At 43.1% G+C, this 9758-nt stretch overlaps 1 pseudogene; it reads left to right on the forward strand.

The window, feature by feature from the left end:
* Nucleotides 1-4938: 4938 nt before the first annotated feature.
* On the forward strand, nt 4939-8204 carry LOC119344411 (annotated as a pseudogene).
* Nucleotides 8205-9758: the final 1554 nt, after the last annotated feature.

Here is a 9758-nt window from a genome sequence, read left to right on the forward strand (position 1 = left end):
GGGGGGGGGGCGCCTAACTTCTCCTCTCTCTTTCCCCTAAAGCCCAATAAGGCCCATATACTCCCCGGCGAATTCCCGTAACTCTCCGGTACTCCGAAAAATACCCGAATCACTCGGAACCTTTCCGAACTCCGAGTATACTCATCCAATATATCGATCTTTACGTCTCGACCATTTCGAGACTCCTCGTCATGTCCCCGATCTTATCCGGGACTCCGAACTCCTTCGGTACATCAAAACTCATAAACTCATAATATAACTGTCATCGTAACGTTAAGCGTGCGGACCCTACGGGTTCGAGAACTATGTAGACATGACCTAGAACTGTTTTCGGTCAATAACCAATAGTGGAACCTGGATGTTCATATTGGCTTCTACATATTCTACGAAGATCTTTATCGGTCAAAGCGCATAACAACATACATTGTTCCCTTTGTCATCGGTATGTTACTTGCCCGAGATTCGATCGTCGGTATCCAATATCTAGTTCAATCTCGTAACCGGCAAGTCTCTTTACTCGTTCCGTAATACTTCATCCCGTAACTAACTCATTAGTTACAATGCTTGCAAGGCTTAAGTGACGTGTATTACCGAGAGGGCCCAGAGATACCTCTCCGACAATCGGAGTGACAAAACCTAATCTCGAATTACGCCAACCCAACATGTACCTTCGGAGACACCTGTAGAGCACCTTTATAATCACCCAGTTACGTTGTGAAGTTTGGTAGCACACAAAGTGTTCCTCCGGTAAACGGGAGCTGCATAATCTCATAGTCGTAGGAACATGTATAAGTCATGAAGAAAGCAATAGCAACATACTAAACGATCAAGTGCTAAGCTAACGGAATGGGTCAAGTCAATCACATCATTCTCCTAATGATGTGATCCTGTTAATCAAATGACAACTCATGTCTATGGTTAGGAAACATAACCATCTTTAATTAACGAGCTAGTCAAGTAGAGGCATACTAGTGACACTCTGTTTGTCTATGTATTCACACATGTATTATGTTTCCGGTTAATACAATTTTAGCATGAATAATAAACATTTATCATGAAATAAGGAAATAAATAATAACTTTATTATCGCCTCTAGGGCATATTTCCTTCAAAAAGAAGGAACTACAAGTTGCAGGTGGAGTCACATGGAGTCTTTGGAGTAGCAGTGGTGCTCATGGAATAAGCTCAGGTCCAATGTACATGGAAGTTTGACGCATTGACGAATTCAAGGTGTTGGAAAATATTCGCCAAGGTGGAGTTTGTTAGAGTTGTGTCGAATATTGTGTACAAGGTAGGTTACAGTTGGACTTGTAGTTATATTGTGTTTAGATAGGATATGAAGTCGTTTCCTAGTAGGACACTTGTATCCTAGGCCTCTCATATATAGCGGGGGTAGACAGACGATGTAACCTATACCAACATAATAGCACCGGAACGCAGGGGAAGCCGGCGGCATGTGCCGGTGTTCAGGGCGACCGGGTGTGGTATTGTAGCGGTGTCATGGGGAGGAGCGCCCATAGTCAAACCCCGGGGATGTAGCCATATCGGTGAATCTCGTTAACAAATCTCGGTGTCGTGCCTTGTGTGATTGCTTGGTCCTCGGATGATCGATGGTATGCCTCGGATTTATTCTAACAGAAACTACCGTACTGTACACAGCTCCGTCCGGGGAGACCACCACCTTCCCACCCGACAGCGGCGAGCCGCCCGACGGGGAGAAAGGCAGGATCTGACCGGCGGAAAGCGAAGCGCTGAGTCGCTGTCGAGTTTGCCTCCAGTCTCCTGTAGCAAGGGATGAGCCAACAAGCACTACTGAAATAGGACGATTGGGCAATATAACTTCAAGTCAAGTCTTTCAAACTAGGAAATACTGACTCATCTTGCATCACTTTGTATACCGAAAAGGTTGCTCTTTCTGCAATTAGCTAACTGCAGCCTTCTTTTTACCATAACAATCCGCTAATTTTAGTTACTCTTATAAAATAGGAGTACTTCATATATTATAGCATACATAGTCTTCTCTCAATTATGGTTGTATGATGTGTATGATGTCATTGTGCAGAAGTTGGCAAGCTTTGTTGCATAGGAACCTAACAGACAGGTTCCTCTTCTAAAAATTTATGAAAAGATAAGGGGTATTAGTGAGACCGATCAGGCTGACCAGGCAATACGATTCCGAACAACTATTGGCATCTTCTAAGAAATTGCACCTTTAGAAAAGTACAACTCTGTACACAGTTGTGAACTTGCGAGGAAGTTTCGTTCTTTCATCCATTGGTTGAGTCATACTGAAAAGTCTTTGGTTAGTACTCCCTCCAATCTAAAAAAAGTGTTGTTGCTTTAGTTCAAATTTGAACTAAAGCCACGACACTTTTTTTTAGCTAAGGGAGTACTATTTAAATAAGTGTAGCCAATTGCACAACAAGACAATTAATATGATCGATCGAATAAAGAATGACAACCTGCCACAAACCATGACTAACCTAGTTTGTAGTGTACTACTATGGTAAACCATGAGCGACAAATTAAGCTGGGTGCCATATGGTGTAACAAGCATGATTCCGCCTTAGATGTCAAAACTACATCATGACACACATTTATGATTTTGTAACTTATCTATCATGGGACATATGCTAGCGTGTGGCTGGTATCTCGCGATCTAACATTTTACAAGGCACAACGATCCCATGATCATACCTCGCAAAAACAAGAACACGATCTCATGATCATTGCATATTGGATTGGAGAAGGCGGCTCAAACATTTGTTTATCTGCATAAATGAGTTATTTAAACATATGCATGTTGGGATAATTTCAAGAAGACCCAGTATATGACAATAGCTAAGTAATCTAACATTCTGACGAGCAAGCATAATGAATAAGATTCTGCCATAGATAACCAATAATAGAACAGTGATTTGACATAACGAAAGTAACTATTATTGCAAAATCTAACCTGATACAACCATAGGATATTTCTAACTGAACACCATAAGCATGTGAAATGTGTACTATCGTCCCTAGCTGATGAAAACTTTGAACAGGCTGGGGGTATTGGATAATTGGTAGTAGTGCGGCCAAGTCAGGCTAACTAGAAAATGTAATTTTGGATAACTCTTGGCCTCTTCCAAGAAATTGCACTTTAAAAACTACACCACGTCTTGGTTGTGATGAGGCCGCTCTTTCATCCATTGGTTGAGAGATAGTGCAAAGTCTTTGCTTAGCTGTTACTCCTACCTTTTTAAAAGTATAGCTAATTGCACACTAGGCCTAACTAGACAATCTATTTGTAGCAGCTCAAGTGCTCTTCTGACGAATTGCACCTTAAAAAGTACTCCTTCTGTAAAAGAATACTACTTTTTGTTTACAGAGGGAGTACGACCCATCTTGATTGCACAATGATCTTAACAACTCAAACAACCATTATCTCTAATAACCAGTACGCTATGAACTAAAGCCATGGTGTTATATTAGCTCGCTCCTGAACCGAGTGCTCAGCAGCATTTATGTACTTGTTTTTTATTTTACTCTCCTGGAAAGAGTGATTATATTGCACACTAGAGAAGAGTTCACACAACTCCTCGAACACTCTGCAAAGACAATTCACCCAAATACTTATTCTCCTACTTCCTCCATCTCTAAATAATGGCGTCAATTATTTAGAGACCAAGGAAGTACCCAATTGGACTATGATTGTACATGTTGCCTCACCTACACACGCATTTCAAAGCTGCTTGTTAAGTTCAGGTAACTCTTATATGTGGCGTCCAATATGCGAGTTGTTCATTTTCATGTAGACAATTATCGGTGTGTGATGGCATTGAACGGATTCTCCGAAAGTTGGGAGCACAAAGTAGAGTAATGAGGAACTTAATTTTGCTCGAGCGTTGACTGTGAAGAAGACGAGAAGGAACTACAATTGCACGTGGAGTCACATGGAGTCTGGGAGTAGCAGCGGTGCTCATGGCATATCTCAAGTCCAATGTACATGGAGGTTCAACGCATGGATGAATCCAAGGTGGTGGAGAATATTCGCCAAGGTGGAGTTTGCTACAATTGTATCGAATATTATTGTACAAGGTAGGTTACAGTTGGACTTGATTTTGGATTGTGTGTAGACAGGATATGGAGTCGTGTCCAAGTAGGACACTTGTAGGCTAGGCCTTTCATATATAGCGGGGTAGACACACGATGTAACATATGCCAACATAATAGCACAGGCACGCGGGGACACCGGCGGCATGTACCGGCGCCCGGGCGGCCAGTGTGTGGTATTGTAGCGGGTGTCACGGGAGGAGCGCTTGTAGTTAGGCCCCGGAGATGTAGCCATATCGATGAACCTCGTTAACAATTCTCGGTGTCGTGCCTCGTGTGATTGCTTGGTCCTCAGTAGATCGACGGTGGCCTCGAACTTATTCTAACAGCTCGAACAAAAGGAGCATGAACATCCATCCTGCCAGCCAGTCTGCCTTACCGATCGTGTAATCATCCAGGTCATCGTACATCCAGTATATAAATGCACGCAGCCTGAGTTACTTGTACATGTCCCAGTAAAGATCAAACAACAGAAGCAAAAATTTCCTTGATCAAAGCCTGAACGCCAGAGTTCATCAAAAGAAAAACACACAGATCAAACAGCAACTAAAATAGTATAACCAGAAAAAACGCCAAGAACAGACAACAGAGGCTCTCCTTTTGCCGTCCATATCCATACTCTATTCCTAACGACTACTAGGGACGACCCACAAGTCGTGGTCTCGTTGATGAACACGGCAGATGCTGAGCATGCGACGACCGACCGAGGGGTTGACGCTGACGTGCAACGAAAATCGCGATCCCCAGCTACTCTCCAATGGAAACATCCATTTAATTTTTTGTCCGACCTGGCGACAACGCCTTCTTAAAATCATGCGTGCTGAAGGCGAAACATACATCGCAATGGCCACAACTCCACCATCTTCCACGAGCTACCTGCTCATCATCCTAGCCCTAGCCCTAGCACTAGCAGCCTCTGCCGTCGCTGCTGGAAGTGGAAACGGGAGCTGCATCCCGGCAGAGAGGGCGGCGCTGCTCGCCTTCAAGGCCGCCATCACAAGTGACCCGGCGAACCTCCTCGGCTCATGGCATGGCCACGACTGCTGTCAATGGGGCGGCGTGAGGTGCCACAGCCGGACAGGCCACGTCGTCAAGCTCGACCTCCACAACGAATTCGTCCAACAAGATTACGCTTCTTTTTGGTTCCCTGGTAACCATTCGCTGCATGGCCAGATAAGTTCTTCGCTGCTCGCTCTGCCCCATCTCAAGCATCTGAACCTTAGCGGGAACATGGTTCTCGGAGATGGAAGGCCTATACCAGAGTTCATGGGTTCCCTCCGGAGATTGACACACCTTGACCTATCTTCCTTGAATTTTAGTGGTAGACTGCCTCCTCAGCTAGGCAACCTATCCAAACTCCTATATCTTGACATAAACTGTGGTAGGACCTCTGATATGATGACATACTCAATGGATATTTCTTGGTTAGCCCGTCTCCCCTCACTCAAGCATCTCGACATGGGCGGTGTGAACCTTAGCGCAGCGGTACACTGGGTTCACACACTAAACAAGCTTCCCAACCTGCTTGTGTTGGAACTCAATTATTGTGGCCTTAATGATTATAGTGGGAGTACGTCTCTCCTACCCCATAACCTCACGCTTCTTGAGGAACTTGATCTCTCAAACAACCATTTAAACAGTCCAGCTGTAAAGAATTGGCTTTGGGGTTTAACAAGCCTCAAAAGCCTAATCATATACGGTGCTGAATTAGGGGGAGCTTTTCCTCCCGAGTTGGGAAACTTGACCTTATTAGAGACCCTTGACCTGTCATACAACCACATCAAAGGGATGATACCGGCGACTCTGAAAAAAGTGTGTAATTTGAGATATCTAGACCTCGAAGTGAACAACATCGATGGGGGACATATCAGAACTAATTCAAAGGCTACCAAATTGTTCTTCTAAGAATCTGCAAGTCCAGACTTTGGGAGAGACCAACATCACAGGGACAACTTTACAATCACTTGTAAACCTATCCAGCTTAAACACGCTTGAACTTGGTTTCAACCACTTGAGAGGTTCTGTGCCCGTGGAGATTGGGACACTTACAAATTTGACCAACTTGTCCCTTAAGTTTAACAACCTTACTGGTGTGATGTCCGAGGATCATTTTGCTGGTCTGACGAATTTACAAGAAATTGACTTGTCTTATAATAATGGTTTGGCAGTCACCGTGGATTCGGATTGGGAACCTCCCTTCAACTTGCAATTGACAAGGCTTGCATCTTGTCATTTGGGCCCCCAGTTCCCTAAATGGCTGCGATCGCAAAAAGGCATTGTACTTCTTGATATTTCAAACGCAGGTATCACAGATAGGATCCCATATTGGTTTTGGACTACCTTTTCGGATGCCCAGTTTTTAAATGTCTCATTTAACCAAATTAGTGGTGAGCTGCCACCTAATTTGGACTTCATGTCAATGGAAGTACTTTTTCTCCAGTCAAATCATCTAACTGGCTTGGTACCACAATTACCAAGAACAATTGTATTCTTGGACATCTCCAGAAATTGTTTAAGTGGGTTTGTGCCATCAAATTCACAAGCTCCATCTTTAGAGGCTGTCGTTCTCTTTTCCAACTGTATAATTGGGGCTATTCCAAGGTCATTTTGCCAGTGGTCAAATCTGCGGCTCTTAGATCTTTCAAACAACCATCTTGTAGGGCAACTTCCCGACTGCGGCAGAAAAGAACCAAGACGATGGCATAACACAAGCAACAACACTTCAAGGGTCAGAATCACAAGCCATTTCTGTTTGGAAGTCCGTACTCTCCTTGTAAGCAACAATAGTCTTTCAGGTGGATTCCCTTCACTCCTACGACGGTGCCGAAATCTTCTTTTCCTCGACCTAGCTCAAAATAAATTGAGTGGAGAGCTACCTGCATGGATTAGTGATAGAATGTCAGCTTTGATCATGCTACGCTTAAGATCGAACAACTTCTCAGGTCACGTTCCAATTGAAATAACCGGACTTCTTGCTCTTCGCATCCTTGACCTAGCTAATAACACCTTTTATGGGGATATTCCACTAAGTTTAGTGAATTTCAAAGCTTTGACTGCCATTAATGAAGCTGTAGATCTAGAAAACAATCCTTTCACAGAAGAATATATTGGGGCGACGTCGTACGACAATATGGGGCTGACTGGGGATAGTTTATCAGTTGTCATAAAAGGCCAAGTGCTTGCCTACAGGGAGAATAGTGTATATTTGATGAGTATTGATTTATCCTGCAACAGTTTTACTGGACAAATCCCAGAAGATATTAGCTCTCTTGTTGGACTCATAAACCTGAATTTGTCATCAAACTTCTTGAGCGGAAATATCCCATACAAGATTGGAAATCTGCAAGCACTCGAGTCTCTTGATCTCTCAAAGAACCAGCTTTCTGGTGAAATTCCTTTGGGCTTATCAAATTTGACATCATTGAGCTATATGAACTTGTCATATAATGGTCTATCAGGTAGAATACCATTGGGGCGTCAACTAGATACCCTTAAAACAGATGATCCAGCTTCTATGTACATTGGCAACCCTGGTCTTTGTGGACGTCCCCTTCCAAAGCAATGTCTTGGAGATGAACCAACTCAAGGAGATTCAGTAAGATGGGATAAAGATGGTCAATCTCAAATGGATATTTTGTTTAGCCTGATTGTGGGGTTTGTGGTAGGCCTCTGGATGGTAATTTGTGGCCTTGTGTTCATGAAGAAATGGAGGTACACTTATTTCAGGTTACTTGATAAGTTATCTGACAAGGTCTATGTCATCTCTGTTGTTACTTGGCACAAATGGTCCAGAAACATTGGCGAAAATTAAGCTACTTAGCTACACGAATAAGGAGGATGCAGAACTTAATATTATATTAATTTTCTGTGTCATGCTTTCTCATTGAGAATATCATCACTGTAAGGTGAAGTCAATGTATCTCGTTGTTAAACATACACGTTCTGCACTCGGAGGAGATTATAGGTTGTACTCGTGAGACGATATACATTGGTTGTTTAACTTAGACTTATCTCATGTAACCGATTGTATCTCTTCTCTATCCCTTGTCTCCCAAGTATGTAATCTGAACAACCTGTACGCATATACCAGAGTTAAGCGCCTGGCTATATAAACACGCACCCGTCGCCCTCGGTATGGTACGACGTTTCCCTAAACTTTCCACACTCGTTACTGGTTGAATGTTAAAGTTTGCTTGTTGTGCTTGTTACAGTAGGTGTTATGGTGCCAACCAGTCATGTAACTTGTGTACGGTGTCTTATAAACCTACACGTATCTAGATTAGGTGTTTATTAAGTTTAACCAACTTAATCTAGAGATATGAGTCGGTTGTAACAATGTAAATCTCTTGACCAGAGTTATCGGTCCCCTTGAATAAATTCCACGCGGCCTCTCTTGAGAGGTTACAACGCTTTACCAAAACTATCAGGAGTTGAATGCACCAATGGTTTTGGTCACAGAACTATTGATTTGGGCTCACTTTGGTCGCAGTCATGTCACGCTAGCTAGCGCCACGGCAGCATAATTAGGGGCGTGGCATACAGGTGGCCGTCCTCCTATTCCTTAACAAGTTAGGGGTGTGGCACACAATACTTCAGAATACGATAGTACAAGCAGAACTTGACTCAAACAGCCAACATGCTAGCTATGAATTGTCTCGACACATCTTGCAAAAGCACCAAACTATGACCATGGAAATTGAGACAAAGCGATGCATCAGTCAAGCCTCACTCCGATCATCCGCCGCCTCGTTCTCACCGCCGCTACTCATCGGTGGGTGATGCGCTCGGTTCAGCGATCATGTGGCATAGCTCAGATGGGAGGCGTTTCCAGAAGCCCAAGCATTTATAAACGATGTCCTTAAAAGTTAGTCAGACACTAAGGTTGCTAGAGCCACCGATAACTTCCGTACCCAACATAGGTTGCCGCTGCAACTGCAGATACATTACTTTAGAGGAATATGATCACTTTTTCCTAAAAGTAAAGAGGCAGCAAAATGCATGTTCTAGAAGACGGTACCTCATTGCTATGTCGAATTCCTCTATTTCCAATCACTCCAAAAGGGGACACTGAATAATTTCCACTATAGTGGGCTTCTTATTTCCAATCCCTCCAAAAACCTGATACTTCAAAACATGACGAAAATCGTTCTTGTTAAAAAAATGCCCGAAACATCAAATTCCTTCTACTATGCCATTTGAAAACGGCCAAAAAATTGAAACTTGAAAACGGGATGAAAATTTTCATTGGCCTAAAAAATACCCGAAACACTAAATCCCTGGGCTATGCCCTTTGAAAATATACCCCAAAAACACGAAACATTGAAATTGGAAAAAACTCCTCGCCGGTCCAAAAAATGCTCCAAATCACTGAAATCCGTGGTGTATACCTTTTGAAAACAGTCCAAAAAATGCTTCAAAATACATGGGCTATACCCTTTGGAAACGACCCAAAAATCCTCATGGGTCCAAAAAATGCCCTAAAACACCAAAATCTGAAGGCTAGAGCCTTTGGAAATGACCCAAAAATGTGTCTATTCGAATGTGAATGAAAATTCGCACGGGTTCAAAAACGATTTTTTTTAAATGGGACAAAAATCTTTGCCAGTCCAAAAAATGCTTCAGAGCACTGAAATATGTGGTCTATACCCTTTAGAAATCGGGCA

The sequence above is a fragment of the Triticum dicoccoides genome, unplaced genomic scaffold, assembly GCF_002162155.2.
Source record: "Triticum dicoccoides isolate Atlit2015 ecotype Zavitan unplaced genomic scaffold, WEW_v2.0 scaffold168297, whole genome shotgun sequence".
NCBI classification, from domain to species: Eukaryota; Viridiplantae; Streptophyta; class Magnoliopsida; order Poales; family Poaceae; genus Triticum; species Triticum dicoccoides.